The 27,718-nt window shown below is 45.4% G+C and overlaps 1 pseudogene; it reads right to left on the bottom strand.

The window, feature by feature from the left end:
* Positions 1–4,702: 4,702 nt before the first annotated feature.
* LOC136335537 (SCAN domain-containing protein 3-like) overlaps positions 4,703–27,718 on the bottom strand; it is a 457,801-nt pseudogene continuing 434,785 nt past the window's right edge.

Raw genomic sequence — 27,718 nt, 5'->3', positions numbered from 1 at the left:
CAGGAGTGCCCCCATTCCTACCTGCTCCACACCACCCCTGTGGTGGTGGCTGGGCTGGAGCAGCCCATTGTTGTCTGGGAAATGTTTAGGAATCAGCCATTTAATGAGAACAAAAGGAATTAATTGGTGGTTTAGGCCTAATGAGACCACTGTGCAAATTAACAGTGCTCATCAGCAGAAACAAACAGAGCCCTTAAATGAATTGCTGAAGAGCATTAAACTGAATAAGCTTTTGCTGGGATGATAAATAGCGGGTCAGAGGAGACCATCTGGCCCCTATCCACAAGCTTCCTTCCCGGGAAGAGGGAGCATCAGGGAGGAGCCCTCCTGGACCAGGGCCAGCGCACTTACCGCACACATGCACACAGCACACTCGCTGTCACACGCCCGCACACACGCTCATTCTGTTTCATGCTCGCATCCACTCTGTCACATGTGCATGCAATTACACTCGCACATGGTCACACACACTCATTCACATGCATTCACATCCAGCCATATTGATGCTCGTGCATTCACATGCTTGGGCACGCGCGCACCATCACATTGGCATACATCCACAGTCACACAGACAAGTTAAAGACACATTCATATCCACAGGCACACATTTGCACTCACATGCATGTATTTGCAGGCACATTCATTCTTGCATGCGCGTGTGCGCACACAGTTTCACACACACTGGCATGCAGCTTGCCTGGGCAGGTGGCGAAGGTGGCATTTATCTCCGAGGGGCTGGACAAGGTCAACAGGCACACACTGAGTGCCCTCTGCCTGGTCTCTGACTGTGCCTCACGGTCAGGGTTGCTGTAGGCCCAGGTGGGCTGAAGCTTCTGCCACTCCACCTGCATTCCCACAAAATACTCAGAAAGAATCCCTGACCCCCAAGGCAGTGACCCTCACTCAAAGAGCAGAGCAATTTTCCCTCAGGCTGGGCACACAGGTCCCTGTGAGGTGCCCCTTCTCCCTTCACCCTCCAGTCTCAGGTACAAAAGCCTCGGCTGGCAGTAACTCAGAGGAGGGTCCCAGGCCCTCCTGGGTCTGATGAGCACAAGCTGTCTGTCTAAGATCCCTCCTTGAGCTGACATCCTGGGTCCCTGGCCCACTGTCTCCTGTGCTATTCTTCACTCACCACAGACAGTGGCTGCTTCTGTTCCTCATTGAACACTCCACCTCAGCACAGTGTCTGGTGCATGGGGGAGCTTAGCACACATTTGTTGGTTGAATGAGTAAAATCAATTTTTTTCAAACAAGTATAAGAAACTGGCTCAGGTGAAAGGTCTAGTGAAGTTGGGTGAAAATCCCAGTGTTGCAATTCATGCTTGAGGGCCCAAGTTAGACCCTCAAAATGTCTTGTGCCCCCTCCTGGGGAATCAGCTCTTTCAGTGCGGTGTCTGGGTCTTGATCTTTAGTGTCATGTGAGTCTTCTCTAGAGGAGCCCTGCCCTGGGGCACCACTGTTGGGTTCACTTCCCTCTTCCACGGACCTGGCCATGCCAGGCCACCGCACACACTGCAGAAGTCACCTTGCATAGGTGCAGGACGAATCAGGCACAGAAACCTCTGATGGTTCAGGATACTGTAAGCACTCAATCTTTCTTAATAAGATAATTACTTACTCCTCCACTCACTTATTCACCTGACAAATATTTTTCAAAGTCTAGCCCTGCGCTAGGTATTTATCACACAGAAATGATGATTTAAATTGGCCAAATTTCTACTCTCTAGGAAATTACATGTGTTGAAAGAAAGAGAGGAAGAGGAGACAAGAAACATGTTAAATACCATGAACAAATTGGAAATTGGTCAGGTTCAGAGCCAAAAGAAATAATGGAAGAATCCATTTTAGGGAGGTAGTCAGGGAAGGCCTCCCTATGGAGGTGATATCTAAATGACACCTAAAAAATGAGGAGTCTACCATTCAGACTTTGGGCAGAAGGGCATTTCTAGAAAGTCAGACAGCATATGCAAGTGCCCTGAGGTTTGTGTTTGGCCAGAGCCAGGCGGACACCTTTGGCTAAGCCCAGGTATATGGTGGGCTTAGCAAATCAGACAGGACCGAGTGCACAGCTGTGAGAAGTTTTTTTTTGTTTTGTTTTTTTGTATTTTTTCTGAAGCTGGAAATGGGTAGAGACAGTCAGATAGACTCCCGCATGCACCTGACCGGGATCCACCCGGCACGCCCACCAGGGGCGACGCTCTGCTCACCAGGGGGCGATGCTCTGCCCCTCCAGGGCGTCGCTCTGCTGCGACCAGAGCCACTCTAGTGCCTGGGACAGAGGCCAAGGAGCCATCCCCAGTGCCCGGGCCATCTTTGCTCCAATGGAGCCTTGGCTGCAGGAGGGGAAGAGAGAGACAGAGAGGAAGGAGGGGGGGGGGGTGAAGAAGCAAATGGGCGCTTCTCCTATGTGCCCTGGCCGGGAATCGAACCCGGGTCCCCCGCACGCCAAGCCAATGCTCTACCGCTGAGCCAACCGGCCAGGGCCCAGCTGTGAGAAGTTTGAATGAACCAATGAGCATCTATTGTTAGGGTATAAAGCATAACCTATAAGAGAAGTCTATAAGGATGCACAACACAAAATTTTAGAGCTCCTCAACCATCTAAAAGCCAGAGAACACTCTCTGGGCACAGGTTGTGCCTAACGCTGTGGGAAAAAGAGTGATGTGTAAAATGTGGCCCCTGCCCTCAAGCCAGTCAGCTACTTTGACATGGATAGCCTCTCCTCATCGAGCACCTACTGAGTGTGGCCTGTGTCCAGCCCAGCTGGGAACTACAGAAGCAAGCTGAGGCTCCTGGATCCCTTTGCCACCAACAACCCGAGGCAATCAGAAGGAGGCAATATGAAGGCTTGGCCTGTTCAGGAAACCTGCCCAGAATAGCTGGGTCATAAACTGAGCCAGGGCACATGGGCAGCAGTTGCAGGTACCACTGCCTTTCTGCTAGACACTGCAAATCTTCAGCCTTCCCAACCCATCAGCCCCTTTCACTGATGGAGAATCTGAGGTGCACGGAGGGTGTTAGAGCCACTGACTCCCACAGCTAGGATCTGACCCTGGCTCTGCCTGGCTATCCCAACTCAGAGAACACTGAGACCAGATGCCTAGGTCTGGATAGCAGGGCCCCACTTCTCCATTTAAAAAAAATGATTAAAAAGTATATTGTATGCCTGTGTTGGTATAAAGACAAATATATTCATTTTCTTCTTTCGATTTTAAAAGGATTTCCAACATTCTCCTGGATCCCCAAATGCATTGTGGGCACAGGCACCAGGCCCACTGTCCCAACGGTGAAGGGGAAGCAGCCTGCTGATGCCCACGGTGCCTCGCGGCTCTTCCAGCTCCTGCAACCACCGCCCCTAACTCCAGGAGCTCACATCCATCCCCTGGATGCCCAGGCTCTGTGCTCTGCAGAGGCAGATGCCAGGAGGGAAGCTTCAACTCAAGGATCTCTGTGGCTGAGCCGGGGGGCAGCCGGGCAGTTAAGTCACTGCCCGGGGAAGTATGTCTGTGCTGGCACAGGGACAAGAGTGAACTTGTTTGTCTCCAAGAACCAGAACTTAAATTCACCAGGGTGATGAATGGTTTGGCCTCCACGACCAAGTCCACCTCCATAACTTACAACATTGGAGAGGCCCCAGGAGCATCTGTTTTATGTCTGTTGTTTTTCTCAAGGCAGATTAGGGCCATGCTTAAAAGATTGAGAAAAAGAATGGCCCAGCCATTCCGCTGTGCCCTGGGGAGTTAGGCCCAGGGATGGTGGGATCCCATGTTGGAGTGTCCCAATGGTCCGACCCTCCACCCTTGACAGTGTCGGTCCCCACTTCCTGCTGCTCCCAGAGAGCTCCTGGATGCAGAGCTCTATGGGGGTGTCTCCCGATTTCAAAGACCTGCAATGGCTCCCTTTTGCCAGCAGAAGGACAGCCACATGCCTCTGGTGTTCAGAGCTCCCTAGGGTCAGGTCTCAGTTTACCTTTCCATGACACTTTCCCACAAACTTTTCCTTGTTCTGTATCTCTAAGTCTTTTTGGTCCTGCAGTTTTTCCCTCCTGGGATGTCCTTCCTCATCCAGGGAGCCCTGCAAGAAGTTTCTCTTATTAGAATTACTTTTTCCTTTCTTTCTCCCCATGACCTGCGTTTGGATCTCTGGAGGCACTCTGCTTGTAGCTACCTAAGTGTGCCTCTGTGTCTACCTAGTGCGGGAACCTAAAGAATGGGGACGTAATTTCAGTCATCCTCATCTCTCATGCAGGCTTAATATGGTGCTTTGCACACACAGGAAATGCCCACTCTCTGTGAAGCGAACTGAATTTCCAATGGGAAACTGCCATGGTCTAGTTAGATAGTCTAGGGCAGTGGTTCTCAACCTTTCTAATGCCGTGACTCCCGCAATACAGTTCCTCATGTTGTGGTGACCCCAAACCAAAAAATAATTTTGGTGGCTACTTCATAACTGTAATTTTGCTACAGTTATGATTCGGAATGTAAATACCTGATATGCATTATGTATTCTCATTGCTACAAATCAAACATAATTTAAACATAGTGATTAATCACAAAAACAATATTTAATTATATATTGAGAAATATTTATTACTAATTCCAATAAATAACATTTCACCATGGCATAGCATGGGTTTAAATATAACAATAGTAATATACCAGTAAACAACAGTGCAATATTTTGCAACAGTATGCTGCCAAATTCAGTGAGATGGTTGTGGTTGCTTCTTGCTTACCAATTCAGAAATTCTTGGGGCAGTCTTTGCAAGGGCACAGCGAAGATCATTTTCCACAAGAAGTGTACTTCAGTATTTAGATTTGATGACCAGCAAGCTGGAAAACCCCATTTCGCAAAGATATGTTGTTGGAAAAGGAAGAAGAAGGCGCAGCACAGTCCCAGACAGAATAGGATATAACTGTAAACACTTAATCCAGAATTTTGTCAGTGGCATCGTAGAGAAATCTGTTCTTGCTGCATCATTGTTAATTAGGTCAATGAACTCTTCTTGCGCTGTCTCCGGAACATCTTCAACTTTCACTGTGAATGGACTTCTCACAAGTGCAAATGGAGTGTCAGGTAGATTAGAAAAGTATGATGAAATTTCGTCTGCAAGCATGTGCAAATGTTCTTTCACAGAAGTCGAGCCTTAAACAGTAGGCTGTTTTGGCAACTGTGCAACGAGCTAGATGCGCCAAACAATGCTCTGTTATTTCACACTGAAGTCAGATGGTTGTCAAGAGGAAAAGTTTTAAAACGTGTCTTTGAGCTTCGTGATGAACTGAAAACATTTTTTAATCAGAAAGCAAGACCGCAATTCGAAGCATTTTTTTAGCGATAAAACTGAGCTGCAGAAAATAGCTTACTTGGTGGACATCTTTGTCATCTTGAATGACTTAAATTTATCACTGCAAGGACCAAATGCAACGTGCCTCGATTTATCCAAAAAAATTAAATCATTCCAAATGAAACTTCAGCTTTGGAAAAATAAATTGGATAAAAATAAAATTTACATGTTTCCTACATTATCTGCCTTCTTTGAGGAACATGACATTGAGCCAGACTTCTATAGGAGGCAGATCTTTTACACGCAGAATCCACACAGCAGATTCCTCAGTGTGAGGCCTCTTTCAGTCTATTGGGGATGGCGGATTCCACCTTTGGAATTTTTCTGCTCTAGGAAAAGTTCCAGCGTGAAAAAAATTAAGCAACATGCTCTATATTTGAGCGGAATCTGCTGTGGCCTCCCATTAACTTGAATAGGAGAGGAAGAAATATGTCGGAAACTGTCATTTCTCCGCCTCTTATTGAAATCAAAAGGAGGCTGCAGCGGATTGTGTGGTAGCCCGAGATTCTCGGGAGCTCTTCCACAAAATCCACGAACTCCCTATGAAATCAATAGGAGGCGGATTCAATGCTGGAAACCACTGATTTCAGCAGTTTCCTCATTCAGAATATGGGAAAATAGTGGGAGATATGGGAGATAATTATACATTGGGGAACAGTGTGAACTACATCTTATAGTGGTCTCTTATAGTATAAGACCGATGTAGTTCACACTGTGTAAATGTATGGTGCTTTGTGTAAGTGTAAGCTGCTTTGTGTACTGTGTAATGATTACACACAAAGCACCTTACACTTACACAGTATTGTGTGTATGGTGTGTGTACTGTTTTTACATTATTAACCTTTTTTACACCAGCAGGCTGTCTCGCAGGCTCTCTTGGCTCTCCGCCTCTTGCCTCTCCGCCTCCTAGGCTTCTGTCCTCCGGTCCTTGCTGCACCCGCCCACTGATGATGTCAGCAAGCGCTGGACACATGTAATGCGCTGCTATGGACGATCAGCTGCGCTGCTATGGACTGTGGAGCGTCCCCCCCCTCCCTTAGGCCCCTGACGGATGATGCAGTCACATCTGCGCATGACTGCAGGCATTCATTTTGGAACGCACGTCCATAACAAGGGGTGTGTTCAAGCTGAATAGCGCTGCTGCAGACGCTAGCGCGCGGCTTCTCAGCGGCTAAAGCCATCGGGAAATATGTATTTTCCGATGGCTTTAGGCGACCCCTGTGTTTTGGTCGTTCGACCCCCGCCGGGGTTGCGACCCACAGGTTGAGAACTGCTGGTCTAGGGAGACACAGCTGTATTCCAAGTTGGGACCTTTGCTTAGGGGCAGACCCATTCCCTCATTTCTGATTAGGCAAAGCCTTGACCTTGGCTCATGTCTCCTTTTGACCTGGGAGAAACTCAGGACACCAGGTTTGACAAATACATCAGTCCAAGAATCCATAAATATTGAGTCATTGTTTGCAGAGTAATTTAAATGTCAGTTATAAGCCCCAGGCAGATAAAGATCTGTATCAACAATAAAACTGGACACAAACCACCAAGCTGTGGAGAAGTGGCTTTGTATTCAGATGGAAACGGGATGCCCAGGCCTTGGGGTGGGAGGGTGATAGAGGAGGAGCCTGACCAATGGCTTCGGGAAACTTGGCTGCTGGCTACACTTGGATTGGGGTATGCTTGCTCATTACCATGTCTGCTGTTTGGGATGGAGGCAGTCTCCCATCTATCTGTGTATCCATCCACTCATCATCCATCATCCATTAATCCATCCATCCACCCATTTATTGTGGAATTTGTTTTCTCAGTTATTCAGAGGGCAACAGGCAGATAAAAGCAGGTACACACCCAGAGACATGCACACATAGAACAAAGGTGACTAACATGACTAACACAGAGAGAAACAATAACAAACAGACATAATGAGAGAGGGAGGAAGAGATGGAGACACGGACTCTCATGGAGAAGGAAATACTCAGAGAGACAGAGATGAAGGGAGAAACAGATACACCCCACAGCAGGAGGGCACTGGCATGAACAAGCACAGTGTAAACACAATTGTGCATTGGGGAGCAACAGGCTGGGCCATGGTTTGAAACAGGGGACCTTGATGCTGACTCCAAGAGGTAATATAGTTTACAGTGGTTAAGATCCACAGCTTAGGAACTGGGTTGCAATGACTAGATAGAATTCAAGTTCTACCCTCCCCACATACTAAAGGGTTATGATATTGAACTATTTAAATAGCCCTCTGAGTCTCGGTTTCATCATCTGTAAAAACAGGGTTCCTCTACAATACACAAGAATCCTTACCTCAACAGGCTTGGGGGCATATATGCATATTAAATCTTATCATGCCACTCTGTAAATGCTGGGTTTTATCATTATGAGTCAGAGTCTTCCTCTAAACCAGTCAGACCCAGTAAATGAATTGCTTCCCTTCTCGTGGCTGACACCAGGAAGCAGTGGGGCTGACAGCTCCCCAAGGGGGAGTGATCAGACGATATCTGATTGTGCAGTGAACTGGAGCACTGCTTCGGGATGTTGAACCCGACCTGCTATCGTTCCAGGTCAGGGCCAATGGTCAGCAGCTGCTATCTCATCCACTGGTCTCGCTGTGGCTGTCAGGGACAGTGAAAGGCAGGCAGTCTGTGTGCCACTGATGTCTCTCTAGTCTCAGGAGACTCCAGGATTGTGACAGACGGTGTCCCCCTCCCACCTTCCTAGGCTTCTTGATAAACATCCACCTTTGAGGTTCAGCCTGGATGCTTCTGTGTCTGGGAGCTCACTACTGCTTCATTTTTGAACAGTCTTAGAGGTTAGCTGTTGGCTTCTTGAAGCTGATGAACTGTGACAGTGGTGATAGTCAGCCCTGTTTTTGGTACAAAATATGTTAAGAAGGTGATATTAGCTTACCAAGAGTTTAAGTTCTTTGTTGTTAAGAAGCAGATGGATAGAAGAAATAAACCCAGGATTAGCATGTCCTCATCTGTAAAGCTTTCCCCCTCTGTTCCATTGTGCTATTGTGTCCTTACATGGGGTATAGGGTCCTCAGCATGTAGTGAGCCTGTTTTCCCCAATAGGCAGTTACCTGGGGAGGTGGAAGGAGGATGTCAATCAGGGCTGCTTGACTGATTTTGTAGGGGACTAACAAATGTTTGCTTAATGAATATATATTACAGTCTGTCATTTTAATACATGTGGCCCTCAATTGATTTTTAAATTAATTAAAATTTTTTTATCACAGTAATGTGTGTGTGTGTGTGTGTGTGTGTGTGTGTATATATATATATATATATATATATATATATATGCACATTGTTCAAAAAGCTCATTGGTACTGCAAGGCTCCTAGATCAAGAAAGCAGTCCTCTGTCTCACTCCTCCCCAACCCCAGTCCTGCTTCTTTGAGACAATCATTTTTAACTCTTTTCTCTGTATTTTTCATCTCCATATTTTAAAATAATATGACTATACCTCTATTTTCTGACTTTTTCAATAAAAAATTGTATCTATTGGCTTCGCGCGGTAGAATTTCGCTGACACCCTTACACACACGCAGGTGTCTTCTTCCCTCACCCTCCACTGCAGTTCTGTACAAGTTTCAGTAACACAACAATATTCAGTGTGTTTGCGAATATAACAATGGAGTATTGTTCACAGCTGGGACATGTAGTGTACAACAATGACAATTCCTTCTTTTTACAACTTTAATTCTTCCTGCAGTAAATAAAAAATGCCTCTTAGGTTGTTGTTTGCTTTGTTTTCTATATTACTATCATTAATTTCTCTCTAAATTCTCCAAAACACTTGTAGAACTCCTCTAAATATAGTGGAGACACCCCTTCAGGAGACCTGTGTCTTCTGCTCCAGCCTGGGCCATGCTCCAAGTCCACCGTGGGGCCACCACCCTGTGCCCCCTCCGCTTACCGGTGGCTTTTCTTTTTCTCCTTTGGGGCCTCTCTCCCTCGTTGGCACTCATTTCTTGGACAGCACCTTTCGACCCCCTTGGTTTACTCCTTTACTGTAGTTCAACACAAGTTCCAGTCAAGTCACTACCTCCAGTCCCTTCCAGCACCCCTGCCTTTTGAATGGCAGGTGTGTTTGATCCCTGAGACTTTCTGGGGTTCCAGTATCTCAAGCACCTTGCTTCTTCAAGCATAGCCCTTGTAGGTTCTGGGAGAGAGAAAAAGCTGAAGTCCAACTCTTTTCATCAGTTGTTCATTGTTTTCTTTTCTTCCAAAGTTTTCTTGAAATGTCTTGTTTGCTGTCTCCTCTTTCCTTCTCCCCATTTTTGTGTGTTTATCCTTTAAAAAAATAACCTCTTCACTATCCTTTTAGTAAGGTTTTTGAGAGGAAGCCAAGATGAGCTGGAAGTCCAGTTGATTTGTTATAAGGATGTTTAATGAGTGTAACTATTGATTCTTTAGGTGGTATTCTGAACAAAGAAAAAATTATCTTAGCTTTAGTTTAAAATTCAGGAGCCAACAAGTAGCTTTCCCCTTCCAAGTCCTTTTTGGCTAAGTTTTCTTAGAAACCTGTACTTGGGATGGGGAAGCATTAGGGACCACATGCCTTCATGCCCAACTATCTGATGAAAACTAATGAACTAAATGTATCCGTTATCTGTTACCACAGCAATGCTGTATTAGAAACAGCCACAAAACCTCAGAGACATTCGATAACTGCTCATTGCTTTTGTTGTGGGGCCAGCTGCAAGGAGGCCCAGAGGCTCTGCTGTTCTTGGCTGGGTTCTCTCCCATGACTGGGCTTGGCTGTCTGTCAGCTGACCTAGGATGGCCTCCTCTTTGGTAAGGGGGTAACTGGGTCTTCCGCTCACATCTGTCATCCTCTGGCAGACTAGCTCGGGCATCTGCTCTTGCCTTTGACAGAAGCATAGGCTTCTTGAAGCCCTGACCCAAAAATGACAACGTATTACTTCTGTCAAATTCTACTGGCCAAGCAAGTCATAAGTTTAGCAGACTCAAGGATGAGGACATTGTCACTAGCTCCTTAGTGAGAGGAACAGCAAAGTGACACGGTAGTGGCTGTGACATGCGGTGGGATGTGAATCTACCATACCAACTAAAATCAAGAGTTGAAATCTACTGTCACAATGGAATAGGTTGCTTGGCCTTTTCATCTCATTTCCCACTCCCTTTGGCCTGCGTCTGACACCAATGAGACTCCAGGACACAGTGAAATCCTCTGGTAGCAGAGAAAGCGGATAATCCTCACCTTCTCCGTCTGCTGATCCTGGTTTCAGAGAGGGGATTGCTTGGGATTTTAAAAAACTCAGATTGTTGACTATGTTAAAAGAAAAATCACCCAGGTCCTTCCCATAGGGGAGCCTCTTGGGTTTTTTTCGCATGGTCAGTCTTCACATTCCTGAAGCAGACCCTGCGTTTTTACCCAGACTTAGGCTGGGGCGCCAGAGCTCTGCTAGAGAGTTCTGATCTCCCTTGCCTCTGCGAATCCTCACGGAGTTACTCAGTACTTTAAGGGTGAGCATTTTTGGTGGGGCTTGTGTAGACATTCCTAGTTTCTCAACCCCACTCTCCTGTCCCCCCCTCAACTGAACACTTGGGAGGATTTTTCTTCTTTTAGATCAAATGGTGCCAACTAACTGATGTTTTTTGGAACAGACCCCGTGTATGCCAGCTTGACCTCAACAGTGAAGTGCGGATGGTAAGGAACCTGCCACAGAAGGTGCTGTGAGGGGCAGAGGGGTGATGCTCACACTGGCCCTTGCGAAGTTCTACCTTCTACTTTGTTTCCATAGCCGTCACTGGACTTGTCCCGCCCCTCTCTGGCTGCTCACTAGTGGCTGGCTCAAAGGCACGCCTCTCTTGTGCTCCTCCGTTCCTGGCACCGAGCTCAGGCCGTCTCACCTGCTCCTGCCCCTCGGGGTGGAACTCCAGCCTGGCACGCCTGTCCAGGGTCTTAGCTGCCCCTGGCCCTCCCTCCCATCTGCAGGGCTGCCTTATACCTGGGAAGGGAAATGCCCCATTCATTCCCAGAGGGTCACCGCACACTGGCCTGAGCAGATTTGGCTGCCTGGTCTATGATCGACTCCAGGCTGGAGCGCAGGCTAGGCCTGTGGGAAATTTTCTTGCCCTGAGATCTCTCCTAGTTCAGGAAAGGAAGGCCTGAAAATCACGCTTCTCTTATATGAGTGCATTTGTTAAGGAAAACATGGACTTGAAAAGAGTCTTTGTTCCTTGAAAACAGAGGGGAAGAAGTTTAGTAGCATTTCAGTGGCCACATCTGTGCCAGATCTGGGGGAAGGAAATGCCGCGGTGATACCACAGAGCCCACAGGTTTGAGAGCAGTGGCTCTGGGGGAGTGAGACCTCAGGAAGCCCCTCCTCCCTTGGGCCTAGCTTCCTTCCCCCAGGAGAGGAGAGCCAGGGCCCAATCACTGCATCTTAACACAAATAAGACCGCAGTCCCCTTAAATGCAGGAAGACAGTGAGAACATTTGGGGCATGCCTGGGGGCTAGAATATAAGGGAGGCCCAGACAGCAGAGAGGCAAGTGGGAGGCAGATGGAACATTTCAGGCCAGACTCCTCCAGGGACCACCAAAAGGTGGGACTGTACCTGCCAATCCAAACAGTGTTAACTTTCATTACAACCCACATTGCTAATGATAGCTATGATGTGTTACTCCTAGTAGACTTCCAGCAGCATGCTAAGTGTTGTACATGCCTTTCCTATGAAGGAGCAATTCACATTCCCATTTCACAGCTGAGTAGATAGGTTAGGTGACTTGCCTGGTGTCACACCCTAATTAGAACTGCCCACAGAGCTAGGGATCCTAATTAGTACTGCCCACAGAGCTAGGGATTAAACCCAAGGCATGTCTGAGTTCAGGAAATTCCATGAGTCAGGCTCTGGTGTAGGAACTCTGGGACACAGAGGTGAGGAAAACCCCGCCCACAACTGTAGAGATGATCATTCAAGGCCTAGTCTAATTGTCATAACCAGGTAGCAATAGACAGCTATTGGAGTTTCAAACAGGGCTTGGGACAATCCAGAGAGGCTTCTTGGAGAAGACAGCATTTAAATTGGATCTGAAGAAGGATTTCAAGTGTAGAGAAGGATTCCAGGCAGATGGCCTGGCTTTTGTGGAATGCTGAGTGGGAAGGTGACAGAGGCAGGCATGGTCTGTCCACATGTGCCTCAGGGTCTATTTTGGCTGGAACGTGGTGTGAAGAGGAGATTGGTGGGAGGTAGCTGGGAAGGCTGATTGAGGACACAGTGATGATAGCATTGAATGCCAGGATTAAAAGCTAGGAACAAAGTGACAGGAAGGAGACAGGGGACTTAATAACAAGTTTTGCAACTTTATTCCAACCTGTGGTGGCTCAGTAGATAAAGTATCAACCTGGAAGACGAGGTCATCAGTTTGAAACCCAGGCCCTGCCTGGTCAAGGCACATGTGGGAGTTGATGCTTCCTGCTCCTCCCCCCTTCTCTCTCTTTCTCTCTCTCTAAAATGCACAAACAAATGAAAAAATACCCAACCACAAGGTAGTTCAAGTAAGACTGAGAAAACCTAAAAATATTTTGAAGTTTTTTGTTTTGTTTGCTTGTGAAGGAAGGAGCTGAATGCTCTTAGTGCAGAGATCTGAGCAACTCTCCACAAGCCAGGCTGGAAAAATAAATGACCAAACCCTTTCTAACCTGCTCAGACCTCCTACTTGCAAAACCTCACCAAGCTACACTGAGAAGACAGCTTCGCAGCATAGCAGAGCAGCTTCTATGAGTATTCATGAATGCAGTCAGGTGCCCAGGGCTCCTGGGTCGGAAGACACTCATCTTGAAATGACTCAGCCTAGGCCTCTACTGGTCACATGAACCTTTCATTTTCAGTAATGGCCATTGACACTGCTTATTTGCCTAGTGTCACCTGCAACTGTCCTAGTTCCTGATGCCACTGTGGCCTTTGCCTGGGCTACAGAATCAGGTTTGCAGCTGGGCCATTGCCCTGACCACTCGGCCAAGGTGGTGGTGAGCAGGGGAAGCTGTTGACTTGGGGGGCCCTGGACTCCAGTCCTGCCTCTGTCATCACACTCACTGTGTGACCTTGGCAAGTCCCTGTCCCTGTGTGCAGCTGTCTCCTCACCACAACCTGTCAGAAACTGCGCTGGGTCACACTTCCAGAAACAGCCTTTTTTGTTCTCTCTTCTAAGGCCTTATCCTATCTGAGCACCCTTGCTGTTTGCCAGTAAATATTTCCTTCGAGTCGACTCACTCTTTAAAACATACCCACTGATGTCATTGTGCCATTTCTGTAAATGAGGCTTCATTTGTTATAAATGGAGAATGAAGTCAGTGATCAAAAGAGTCAGTGTTCACCCTCGAATGGCCAAAGTTTGGTGCTCGAGCCCTCTCGGGGCGCGAGCACCCCCACTGCTGCTTCTCAAACCCCACGTGCTCTGGAAACACGTGGTGGTCTCATTAAAATGCAGGTTCTGACTCTGGAGGGCTGGGGCATGGTCTGAGACTCTGCATTTCCAACGAGCCCTGAGGGACGCTGCTGCTGCTGGTCCAGAGTCCCCACTTTGAGGAACAAGTCCACGGAGCTTTCCGCTCCTCATGCTCTGCGGAGGGTAAGCACACCAACAGAGAAGGCAGAAGCTCTTCTGGAAAACAGTCGGTGAAATGCACCGACCCACAGCCAATCTTAGAAATGAAGGCTAATGTCAGAGGCAAACTCTTAGAGATGTTTTATTTCTTTTCTCCCAAACATAGAGTTACTTCATCTCTATGCACTTAGGAGTCCTGTGCCCTTGCTCACAGCCTCACAATTGTGACTCTCCTCCCCCAAACACTTCATTAAACACTTGAGCATAAAAACAAAACAAAACAAAAAAAACAACCAAAACATTCCAACTGGAATCTTGATCCAGAATCATGCAGCCTTGTTCACAACCAGGGCCAGAGACAGAGCCTAGAGCTCTGGCAAGCTGGGCTGTTCAAAGTTTTCCCTCTTCTGACCTCTTGCCATACATACAGTCAGAACCACACACCATCCACTGACTCACTGTGGCTTTGCGTGTTCACGCCATGTTTTCCTAGATTGTCACAAGCTCCAGCTATAGATGGCAGGGGTGACTGGAGGAGGGAGGGGAGTGAGGCTGCTTCTCATGGACCCACACAGGGCTGAGGACACCAGGGGACCCTGACCAAGTGTTCTCTGAGTCCAGGACAGGTAGAGCTGGCTTTAGGAGTGGTATAGAAGGGGCTGTTTTGGAGGCTCCATGGTGGCTTAGATGGATCACGCTTGTGCTCTGCTCTAGTTGAATGCAAAGGCATATCCCACTTGGAGTCATTTTAGAACCTGGATGTCCTCCCTCCTGTCCAGCTGTTGGCAGGTCAGAGAGGGCCCTCCACGCAGTAAGCCTCGGCTCCTTGATGACATCCAGTACAATCTGCACTGTGCATCTGCAGGGCCGGATGCTCTGGGGGAGGAGAGTGAAGTAGGGACAGTTGCTAAAGGAGCATGAATGTCCTGTGCCAAGCAGAGCCCTGACTCAGGACCGTAGGACACTGATTTCTCTGAACACAAAGACAGGTTTGGAAAGACCTGTCCCTTGCTTCTAGGCCCTGGAACAGTGTCTTCCTACCAGACTCCTGCCCCCACTCTCATTTATCCTGGCCCGCAGAAAGGGGATGCAGGCAGGGTTCCATCTGTCCTAAAAAACACAAGGAAGGGCTGCCTTTTCTTCATTCCTGAGGCTGTGGGCAGAGAGACAAGAGTTCATATACAAAGAAACTCCAGTTTGAAGGAGAAAAGAGGAACATAATCTTCTCTCGAGTAGGGTCATTCTCTCAACAACCTGCCATGGCTTCTGATTGTTGCAGAATGAAGTAAAAAGGTCATAAAGCCAACAGGAACTGAATCAGGATTTGAATCCGTCCCTATCTAATTCCAGACCCCAAGCAAGGCCCTGTCCCAATGAGTGAGGTTCCTGTATCTGAGAGAAGCAAAAATGAGTGACTGCCTTTTAAACTTGGCTAATGGAATTGCCGTGTGAGAAGAGCTTCTCCCGTGAGGGCAGAACCCTGGGGTGTCCGACGTATGTGAGGCATCTTGCTTCAGGGAGGCAGGGAAGATGGGAAGGGGTGCAGGAATGGACACCAGCCCAGGAATCGCAGGACTCTGTTGCTGGTTGTTCGATGAAAGCCCGTCAATCTCCACCAAGCTTTCATATCATGATGACGGCTTCTGTACCGAGTCCCTGAGTACGTGACATGCATTTCCTCACTTCAGCTCTCCAACAACCTGGGGAGGTAGTTTGCACTAGTCCCAGTGTTCAGAGAAGGGGACTGAATAAATAAACAAAGACTTGTTTAGGGTTCAAGTTCCCATTTTTGCTGCTAGGACCTGCTGCCTGTTTTATTTGCAGCTTAGGACAACACTTGGAGGCAGATATCATTAGACCTATTTTACAGATGCTAAAAATAAAGCTCAGAGTAATGAAATGACTTTGCCCAGTATGTGGATGGCTAGCCGTGAGGCAAGATGGAATGTCGTTCTCTACGCCTGACCAGGATTCTCCCTTGTGCTCCACCAACAATTCTTCAAGAGTCCATCGGTTTCTATGCTTTCTGAAGGGCTTGTCTGTAAGACTAAAACTGGCTTGGACTGGCCTTCGACAGGCCAGCCTCCCAGTCTGACTCTACCACTGGTCGACTCTGTGACAGTGACAAGCCAGCTTCTCTCTGTGGGCTGTGTTCATCGTCAAAGTTTCTTCTAGTACTAGAATCCTTCTCTTTCTTTACATTAAAAGTATAATACCTACCTGCTGTGAACATATTAAGAAATATAGAAATAAAAAAGTAAAAACAAAGAAACAAAAAGCTAAGTCATCATCTTCTTACTATTGGTTAATAGTTTTGTATGTTTTCTTCCAAATTTCTCTCTCTATATCCATTTATCTCTAAATAAGCATTTGTGGGTTTATTTATCATCCTATAATTTATCTCTTTTTTTTTTTTTTTTTTCTGAAGCTGGAAACGGGGAGAGACAGTCAGACAGACTCCCGCATGGGCCCGACCGGGATCCACCCGGCACACCCACCAGGGGGCAACGATCTGCCCCTCCAGGGCGTCACTCTGTTGCGACCAGAGCCACTCTAGCGCCTGGGGCAGAGGCCAAGGAGCCATCCCCAGAGCCCGGGCCATCTTTGCTCCAATGGAGCCTCGCTGCAGGAGGGGAAGAGAGAGACAGAGAGGAAGGAGAGGGAGAGTGGTGGAGAAGCAGATGGGCGCCTCTCCTGTGTGCCCTGGCTGGGAATCAAACCCGGGACTTCTTCATGCCAGGCCGACACTCTACCACTGAGCCAACCAGCCAGGGCTATAATTTATCTTTTTATGCAACAATGTTTGTGACTTCCCCATGCCATCATTAAGCACAGATGTGCTTAATTATTTTTTAAAACAATATAGTTTGAACATACTTCCTCATCCATAGGTCTTTCTCATCTTTTAAAATCATAAATAGTTTCTATAGTGTAGTTAAGCCTAATTCATGTAGACATGTAAATTATTTCTAATTTTTTGATATTATAAACAATGCTGAAATAAACATTTTTGTGCGTATATCCTAACTAATGTGTGGACATATTTCTTTAACATGAATGCTTAAAATCGAAACTGCTAGATCAGAGAACACAAATATTTAAAATTTTGAACTATGTTTCCAAAATCATTCTCTAAAGAGCCACTTTACCTTCCTGTCCAGTGGGAGAGGAACAGCCTGAGGATGTCTGCATTTTCCCCATTAGCCTAGGTAGCAGGTGCAGGTATTCTGATGTTCATTTTGCAGATGAGACAACAGAACCTCAGTGAGTGTCTTAGTGTCACACAGGAGCTGGGGAAACTCTGGGATCAAAGTCCTGTGCCCCAGACCCCGATTCTAAATGCTCTTCAGCCTTGAGTGACAATCACGGTGGAAAGAACCCTGACTTTGAGGAGAGAACCCCTGAGTTCAAATGCTTACCATGCAACCTGCCACTTCTGTGACTTAGGCCAATATACTTAATCTTTCCAACCTCAGTTTCTTTCTCTTTGAAATGAAGATGGCAATCCTACGAAGGAGGGTCTGTTGTGAGGATTCAACAAGAATGAATGTAAGAATCTGGCTCCTAGGGAGTGTTCTCTAACATCCCCTCCATTCTGGCGAGCTGGGGACTGAGGATTCTGCTATACTCTAGATCTCTTCAGCATGCATCCAGAAAGACCACTGAGAATTTATTGCCCAGCCACACACACTCAAAAAATTAGTGCTCAATATTGTTGAAAGGCTTGCAACTCAGAAGGCTTTTTTGTTCATTAAGAAGTAAAGCAGATAGTTCTTCTCTGATGCAGCAAGAACCGCAAGTATGACCCTGAATGTTAGAGGGAAGGTTCAAAGAGACTTTTAATTGTATTTGATACAATTATAAAAGTAATTTCAGCAGAGACCAAGTTGACTTTCAGCTTAAAATAATTTTAGGGGAAAATTTATTTTTTATGGGTTCACCAGAGGGTCGTCCCATTGCTTGTAGTGCTTTGGGGTGATAAGATAATAGGAGAAGTGACAAATTGCTTCTGAAAACCAGCCACAATCATTCTCCACCCTGGGTCTGGGCCTAGGGCAACTCCCTTCCCACACGGGCTCAGAGCTGGTCCATGTGTCTTGCCTTGGACAATGAAACTTTAGCACATGTGACAAGAATTGGAGAGAATTTGAGCACTGGAGTTTACTTTCTCCTGTAGTCTTAGAGCACCAGGTCTACTACACAAATAAGCCTGAGCTCAAATGCTGAAGAGACTGCAGGGGAGACAACTGAGGTACCAACAGCTTGTCCATCACCAGACAGAGGAGTGAGGCCATCATAGCTCATCCAGCTTCAGCCAAACCACCAGCGAACCACAGATCAGCCAACATGGCCTAAACCAAAATGATTTAGGCAACCCACAGAATTTTAAGAGATAATTAATATGTTCATCTTAAGCCATTAAGTTTTAGGATGGCTTATTATAAATCCAAAGCTAACTGATGAAGATATTTATTGAATAAATATTTGTACGAGCCAACAAGTATCCCAGGGATAGGAGAAATAACCTGGCTGGCTCCAGCGCGCCAAGAAAACGAACGTTTCAGCACTATGGACAGCGTCACCCAAAGGGGCTGTAGTTAAGTCAAGCTGTGCATGTGCCCAGTCTTGGGGTGAGATGACAACTGTGGCCCAGGAACAGGGAGAGACAGAAGTGCTAAAGAACATAGCCCTGATGCAGGTGATAGTCTTGTCAGAGAGCTATTAACTCAGAAAACCACTCAGTTCCAAACAAACCACATGGTTGCTTACCCTATGAAGTTATGTGAAATCCTACCCTCCAGTTGCCAGAGCCTGCCCCCCCCCCATTGTTTCTATCATTTATTGTGTGATGCCAGGCAGTCTGGAGGCATATGTGGAGGCCCATGTCTCAGGAGAGCCCTCAGTCCCAGACAAACCAAGATTGTTGGTCTGTCACCCAACTCTCCAAGTTTAGGCAACTGGAGGGTTAGGGGTAAAGGTCAGGGGGAGTCAGGGGACTGAGCTGATGGCTGCCTGGCTAAGAATTACTGGGAGATAATTCTCACTCAATTTTCTAAGTGCCCTCACCAGCCTTTGTGCACGGCCTGGTTTACCATTATTTCCCCAAGGGAAGTCAGCTTTATGTCAAGGGAAACTTGAGTCTGTAATTTTGTAATAATAATAATCTCTTGTTTTATATGTCTATAAATCCTTTCATAGTAGCATAATATAATCTGGCTTTATCCTCATAACCTTATTTGAGAAAAGCAGAATATACAGGTGCATTCCTATCATCCAGTCATTTCCTCCCCTTTCTTCTCTGAATTGTGAGCCAAGGTGGGGGAAGGCAGCCAAAACTGCAGAGACTAGAGTCCAGAATTCTAGATTCCCTATGTCCTGAGACTCTTTCTAACTGGGTAAGCACTCTTAGGATCCAACATCCAAAGCCATGAAATAGGTTCTCTCACCCTTATGTTAACACAATAGGTCAGGTCCTGTCTTTAAATTATTTTAAGCTCTGAAGTTCTAGGAGTCTATAAAAGCTAAGGAGACTTAAGGTCTTTTGTTCAGAGTATGGGATGCTGTTTGGGGAGCTTCCCTAGATTGCTGCCTGTTTTCTTGGTCTTTGTGTTGGTGGGATCCCAACACATAAGAGGCATAGGTGTTAATTCCCACTTGATACACATTCAAGACAGTCTGGGTCTTAAAGGTTGATGGAAGGACTACCCATGATTCATAACCTCATGTGAACTACCCATGGGAAAGGTAGGGTGACCAGGGGTTCAGATGCCTCCAGAACTTTCTCCCCATCTCTGCGCTGCTCCCCTCTCCCAGGCCAGCATTCTCCATGAGCCTGGAGTCACATCACCTCAGCATTACCCACAGAAGGAAGGGGATCTTCATTTTATTTTAAAAATAATTTCAAAGGAAGTCTCCATTTGTTCTTTCCAGTCACATGTCTACTCCTATAGCCAGGCAGGTGGGAATGGTATCATATATAGGAAGCCTCCTTCAGAGCCACATGTCTGCAGGTGGGGCAGAAGTAGTCCCCCCAAATTGAGGAGTCATTATCAGAAGAAGGGAGATGGAGAGCAGATAAAGCATGTGGCACTCACTGCAGAATTTTCTTTCTCACTTTGGAGGTGAGGAGCAGCTGCAGAGAGCTCAGCCACATGGTCTGAAGTTTGATGACCAGGAAGCTGGAGCTGAGATTTGAAGCTGTACAGTTTGACTCTAAAGACCCTGACCTCCCACTGTAACTTCCTGTCTATGTTCCATTATCATATAGTGGCAGAGGGATGGATCCAGAGGTGGATTTGACAGCAGGCACACTGGGCACATGCCCTGGGCCCCAACTTCTAAAGGGGGCCGCAAAACTCCAACTTGACACTTTTTTTTTTCTAATGACACCAAGTTTGGTTTCATATGTGCAATTTTAACATTAATAGCACATAATAGTTTTTATTTATTTAAAAATATGTATTTTTATTTTCCCTGTCTCTCTCTCTCTTCTTTTCAGGGCTCCAATATTTTCTTCTGTACTCAGGGTCTTCTCAGCTGACCTTAATCTGCCTCTGGATGGACCACATGACTTCTTTGAGGCAGACCCAGGCCTGGGACTATGGCAAGCATGGAAGACATCTGTGTCTCGGGGTGTTTTTTTTTTTTAAGGTAGCATTGGGCTCATTGGAGAGTTCTAGGCTGGGACTGGGAGACATGTGCATTAATTTTAACTCTCCACTGCCTTGCTGGGTGACCTTGAGAAAGTCACTTCCCTTCTCTGGGTTTCAACATCTTCAATCTGCCAAACAGAGATGATCGCCCCTGAGCCCCCGCCCCCCAGGCATCAAGGGGAGCTAATGAGATAATTCTGTGAATGAGCTTTCAGAAGCTGAAAAACCCACACAGATGTAAGGATTATTCTTATGATCCTGGACCCACAGGATTAGCTTAAATTTATGGCAACTGGAGGGATAGGGGCTGACAGAAATGTCCAGATGTCTAGCAGCCTTGCTTACATAATGCAATACAACCTGCTTTGCAGGGTGGTTCTCTGGTTTGTTTATTTACAGCAGAGGACTCATGCTGGGCCTCCTGACTCCTCCTTGAACTCCCTTTCACCTCTCTCCCTGTTGCCCTGTTGTCAAGGACCACAGGTTTCTTTTTTTTTTTTTTTTAATTTTTTTTTTTTTGTATTTTTCTGAAGCTGGAAATGGGGAGAGACAGTCAGACAGACTCCCGCATGCGCCCGACCGGGATCCACCCAGCACGCCCACCAGGGGCAACGCTCTGCCCGCCAGGGGGCTATGCTCTGCCCCTCCGGGGCATCGCTCTGCTGCGACTAGAGCCACTCTAGCGCCTGGGGCTGAGGCCAAGGAGCCATCCTCAGCTCCCGGGCCATCTTTGCTCCAATGGAGCCTTGGCTGTGGGAGGGGAAGAGAGAGACAGAGAGGAAGGAGGGGGTGGGGGTGGAGAAGCAAATGGGCGCTTCTCCTATGTTCCCTGGCCGGGAATCGAACCCGGGTCCCCCGCACGCCAGGCCGATGCTCTACCGCTGAGCCAACCGGCCAGGACCCACAGTTTTCTTTTATAGAGTGTGCAAGGCTGACCACATGCTTCTGGTTTCCTCTTCTTGTTTTTCTCCCTTGGGCCAAGACATGAGGACACTGAACCACTTCTTGGGACCATTGCATCTTGCATGTTTATTCATTGTTTCCTGGGGGAGGAAGCACAGTTTGCTGCAACTGGGAAAGATCCAGAGGCCACCATCTCATTCCATAGGAGGCCATGCAGGGCATCACATAGCAAGAAGACTCTAGTGGCAGAATCCCTTAGAGACCCCTGGGAAAAGTGAAGCCAAACCATTTCGTTTCCATACTGCAGGACCTCTCAGGGCCTCTAGTCCACTAATGAGTTTTGCTCATCATGGAAAAGAGGACAGCAGCCACTTTCTCCTATTGTTATTCTTTCTTTCTTTCTTTCTTTCTTTCTTTCTTTCTTTCTTTCTTTCTTTCTTTCTTTTTTCGCCAAACTTTTCTTCTCTGACTATATTTTTGGGATTTGTGTCATGCTGAACACACCCTGGGAAAGAGTGATCCTGATTTTACAGATGGGGACAGGGAGGCCCAGACAAGGCAAGTCGGGTGGAGCAGAGGCCTGTCCCCTCTCACTTGCTCCAGGGCTCTTTCCCCAGCACACCCTGCTCACATCTACCTGAAGAAACTCTCTGCCCCGAGAAAGTCCAGGTTGCTTCTCAATTTGGAGGCATCCTCAGGCCCTTAGAGAGCAAAGAATTGCACTTTCTTGGTGGAACACCCAAGTAGGTGGAGTGTGAGTATGAGTGTGATCAGACACGCTGGGCATTGGGAGAACCTCTCTTTTTCATCTTCACTGAGAACCAGACAGACGGAAGTGAAGTAAAAAGAAGTTGAAGCTGGGGTGTTGTGCATGGGTCGTAGGTTACAAATGATTGGTTGTTTATTCAAGAACTATTTGGTGACAGCCTATCATATCCTCCAGGAAACGTGGCTCACGCAGCACATGTCAAGTTGAAGAGTAACCCAGGAGCTAAACAAGGCGTGCGTTCCTCGTCCCCAGGGAGTAGCAGTGGTGGGGAGGACACAGAGATTTGCAGTCAGGAGGGTGATGCTGATCACAACCACTATTGCGGAGTACCTGGGCGGCTCTGGAGACTGTTTTAGCAGCTTTGTGCATATTTATTCATCTGCTTTTCACCTCAGCTCTGCAATTCAGGAGCTGTTACTATCACTGCAGTATTACAGAGAATGAAAGCAAAGCAAAGAGAGGTTAAAGAGCTAGCCCGGGGTCGCGGGGCTCATCACCGGTACAAACACAATGGACTCCTCCCAGCAGGCTGACTGCAGAACCCGCATTTTTAAACTGTAATGCTCTACCACTGCGATGAAGTATTACTGGGTGACGGGAAATGCTGCTCTAATTGGCTATGAAACCCATGGGCCTGCTCCATAGATAATTGATATCAGAGCTGGAATAAGCTGCGCCATTTAGACCACTCCCTTAATTATAATGAATAAAGAATAGGTTCCGGTAGGACAACAGGATGGCCAAGGTCAACAACTTTAAGTCACACTAGACTGAATTCAGTGGAATGCAACTTCCTGGCAACAGTGGGACCAGTAGGAGGCTCCCTGGAGGCAAATTCTAGCTTCAATGCCTCTCTCCCCAGAACACCTCTGAGTCTCACCTGGCCACACAATGTGCCATCTGGCAGCCTTTGACCCAAAGTTCATTGAGTCCCACACCCAAATGGCTCCGGGGTCAGACTGCCCCCCCCCTCCACTGAATAATAGAACTGACTCTCCCAACCTCATCTCTTCCATCCATGCCCATCTGTTGATCCAATTTTAAAAAAGAAATGAAAAAAAAAAAAAGAACCAGAACTGAAACACTTTAAAACGATTTTGAGATCAAATAACTTCCCCCCAACACAACAAATTATTAAGATCTCCACACAGATACCCGTTATCCATTAAAAGTCTCTAATTCAATAAACAGGATTCCAAGTCTGCCGCTCCCACTTCCCTTCCCCCCACCCCCAGGACAGGGCATGGGCTGCCCTCTGACACAGCAAGCGGGTATTAAGCTGCACAGGTTGAGGGATCTTTAATCTTGCCAAACACATGTTAAGGAGAACAAAACTAATTTTGTTTAGGAAACCAAAGGCCAACCTCAGCTGGAAATGAGCTTCTTGGGTAATCTTGCCTCTTGGTCAGACCGAGGAGTCCATGAGGTTTTACTGGGTAGCCCCTGAAGGGCCCAGGCTCATGGAATCCATGATGGAGGAGAGAGACAATGGCCTCATTGGGAATTTCTGCCCCGAATCCTTTTGATTCTCTCTCCTTTTAGCACAGAAAGCCGCTCCAATCCGGGCTGCTTACGGACCAAGGCTAATCTGGATGTAATTCCCCGCCTAGCTCGCTGCACCCTTAGCAACACATAAATACAAATTAGAGGGTTATATAAATACAATTTTCTAATTAGTCAGTGCAATCCAACTACTGCAGGACATAGATTTCAGCTTTTGTGTGAGGGTTTTTCTTCTTTGACTTCTGTATACAAAATGCAAAGTCTTGTTTCTGTGATTTCTAATGCTTATGGCTGTGGGGTGGTGGAGAGGTCTGACTGTTCCCAGGAATGTGCCCATGGCTGGCTCCAAGTCCTCAAGTTCTCAGCAGGAGACTTTGGGCCACAGATAATGCAGGACTGTGTGTGGGTGGAAAGAGGCTGGGCTTGAGGTCCGTTCTTTCAGGTTCAGTTCTGGCCTGGTCCTTGACTGGCTGTGTGGCCTCGGACATGTTACCTCAACTTTATGAGTCCCAATTTCTTTATTCCTAAAAAGATGAGGAGACCTGGCTCAGGGGGTTGCTGTTCAGATTAAAGGTCATGTTTGAAAGTGCGCAGCATGCCAAAGGGGTTGACTCAAAGTATTCAAAGTGACGAGAAGCAAGGTCCTGCAACCAAGACTGCTCGACCCAGCAAGGCTGTCATTTATAACTAAAGGAGAAATAAAGAGCTTCCCAGACAAGAAAAAGCTAAAGGAGTTTCTTACCATCAAACTAGCATTACAAGAAATGTTAAAGGGACTTCTTTAAGAAGAAGAAAGAAAAAAGAAAAAAAGGATACATAAATATGTATAATGGCAATATATATATATATGTACCTATCAATAATTAAGTACTTCAATCAAAAGTCATAGGGTAAGAGAACAAGACCCATATATCTACTGTCTACGAGAAACCCACCTTAGAACTAAAGATATACACAGACTAAAAGTAAAGGTATGGACAAAGCTATTTCATGCAAATGAAAATAAAACAAGGTGGGTTAGCAATACTTATATCAGACAAAATAGACTTTATAACAAAGGCTATATAGTAAGGGGCAAAGAAAGACACTACATAATGATAAAGAGAGCAATACAACAAGAGGATATAGCCTGTGTAAACATTTATGAACCCAAGAGAGGATCATCTAAATATATAAAGCAAATATTGATGGACATAAAGAGAGAGATTGACAGTAGTACAGTAAGGAATTTAAATACCCCATTGGATATTAAATGGGCAGATATTCCAGACAGAAAATCAACAAGGATCCTGACATGGTGGTGCAGTGAGTGGTGTCGACCTGGGACACGGAGGCCCCAGGTTTGAAACTCTGAGGTTGCCAGCTTGAGCATGGGCTCACCAGCTTGAGTGCATGGTCACCACCTTTAGTGTAGGATCATAAACATGATCCCATGGTCTCTGGCTGGATCCTGAGGTTGCTGGCTTGATCAAGGGGTCCCTGGCTCAGCTGGAGCCCCCCAGCCAAAGCACAAAGGAGAAGCAATCAATGAACAACTAAAGTGCTGCAACTATGAGTTGATGCTTCTCATCTCTCTCCCTCCTATCTGTCTGTCTCTTTTGCTAAAACACAACAAGAATAATAATAATAAAATCATCAACAACAACAAGGAAATAGTGACCTTAAATGGCACTCTAGATCAGATAGATCTAATTGATATTTTTAGAGCATTTCACCCCAAAGCAGCAGAATATATGTTCTTTTTAAGGGCACATGGTACACTATCCAGAATAGACTACATCAGGCCATGAATCATAAATTTAAGAAGATTGAAATCATGTCAAGTATCTGCCAGCAGTGATTTGAAACTATAAACCAATTACAAGAAAAAGAAATAAAAAACACATTTAGTAACACACAATAACATGTTACTAAACAATGAATGGGTTAACAATAAGATCAAGGAAAAAATCAAAAGGTACCTTGAGACAAATGAAAATGAAAACACAACAACCCCAAATTTATGAAACACAGCAAAAACAGTTTTAAGAGGGAAATACATAGCATTACAGACCTACTTCAAGAAACAAGAAAATTCTCAAATGAACAATCCAAACTTACACCTAAAGGAACTAGAAAAAGAACAAATAAAGCTCAAATTGAATAAAGGAAATTATAAAGATCAGAACAGAAATAAACAAAGTAGTGTCTAAAAAATACAATATAAAAGATCAATAACACCAAGGCCTGATTCTTTGAAAAGATAAACAAGATTGATAAACCTTTAACTAGACTCATCAAGAAAAAAAAATGACAAGACCCAAATAAATAAAATCAGAAATGAGAGAGACTAACAACTGATACTATAAAAATACAAAGGATTACAAACAACTATATGCCAACAAATTGGACAATCTGGAAGAAATAGATAAATTTCTAGAAGCATACAATCTTCCAAGACTAAATAAAGAAGGAACAGAAAATATGAACAGGCCAATTACAACCAACAAAATTAAAGTAGTAACCAAAAAATTCCTAACAAACAAAAATCCTGGCCCAGATGGCCTCACAGATAAAATTTACCAAATATTTAAAGAAAAACTAAAACTTATCCTTCTCAAACTATTCAGAAAAAATTCAAGAGAAGGGAAGACATCCTCAACAAAATATTAGCAAACTGAATTCTACAATACATTAAAAAGATTTTATATTATGATCAAGTGGTATTTATTCTTGGAATGCAAAGTTGGTATAATACCCACATTGCAATTAAGACCATGTAAACAAAATGAAGGATAAAAGTCATCTGATCAAATCAATAGATACAAAAAAGAAAATTTTGACAAAGTCCGGTACTCATTTATGATAAGAACTCTCAGAAAAGTGGGAAAAGAGAGAACGTATCTCGACATAATAAAGGCATATATCACAAACCCATAGCTAACATCATAATCACTGGGGAAAAATGAAAAGCATTTCTGTTAAGATCAAGAACAAGACAGGGGTGTTCATTTTCACCACTCTTATTTAACATAGTATTGGAAATCCTTGTCAAAACAATCAGACAAAAAGAAGAAATAAAAGGCACCCAAATTGAAAAGGGAGAAGTAAAATTGTCATTATTTGCAGACAATATGACACTGTATGTAGAGAACCCTAAAGATTCCAACACACACACACACACACACACACACACACACACACACACACACACAGTACTAGAACTAATAAATAAATTCAGTAAAGTAGTAGGATACAAAATACATATTCAAAAATCAGTTACATTTTTATTCTTCAATAGTGAACTATCAGGAAGAGAAACTAAGAAAACAATCCCATATACAATTGCATAAAAACCTACCTAGGAATAAATTTAACCAGAGGTAAAAGACCTGTACTCAAACAATTGTAAGATACTGACAGAAGAAATTAAAGAAAATACAAATAAATAGAAGCATATATGCTGCACTTATGGATTGGAACAATTAACATCATTAAAATATTCATACTACACAAAGCAACCTATAGAGTCAATGTAATTTCTATTAAAATAGCAATGGCATTTTTCATAGAACTAGAACAAATAATACAAAAATTTTTATAGGATCACGAAAGATCCCAAATAGCCACAGCAATTATGAGAAAGAGGAATAAAGTTGGAGGTATCATATTACCTGATATTCAACTATACTACAAGTATATAGTAATCAAAACAGCATGGTATTGGCATGAAAATAGATACATAGATCAATGAAACAAAATAGAGAGCCAAGGAATAAACTCACACCTTTATAGTCAATTAATATTTGACATAGGAGGCAAGAATATACAATGGGGCAAAGATAATCTATTACTCTCATTTTCAACCCCTGGTCTGCAATGTACAACATCAGGGTGGTTAACTCTTTCATGACTGGCATGAAATTTCTGGCAGATGGGCACTGGTCTGTGGACCAGCAGTTGAAAACCACTGGCCTAATGCC

Source organism: Saccopteryx bilineata, chromosome 4, assembly GCF_036850765.1.
Source record: "Saccopteryx bilineata isolate mSacBil1 chromosome 4, mSacBil1_pri_phased_curated, whole genome shotgun sequence".
Taxonomy (NCBI): domain Eukaryota; kingdom Metazoa; phylum Chordata; class Mammalia; order Chiroptera; family Emballonuridae; genus Saccopteryx; species Saccopteryx bilineata.
Note: the sequence above shows the minus strand (reverse complement) of the source record. Positions and strands in the feature narration are given on the sequence as shown.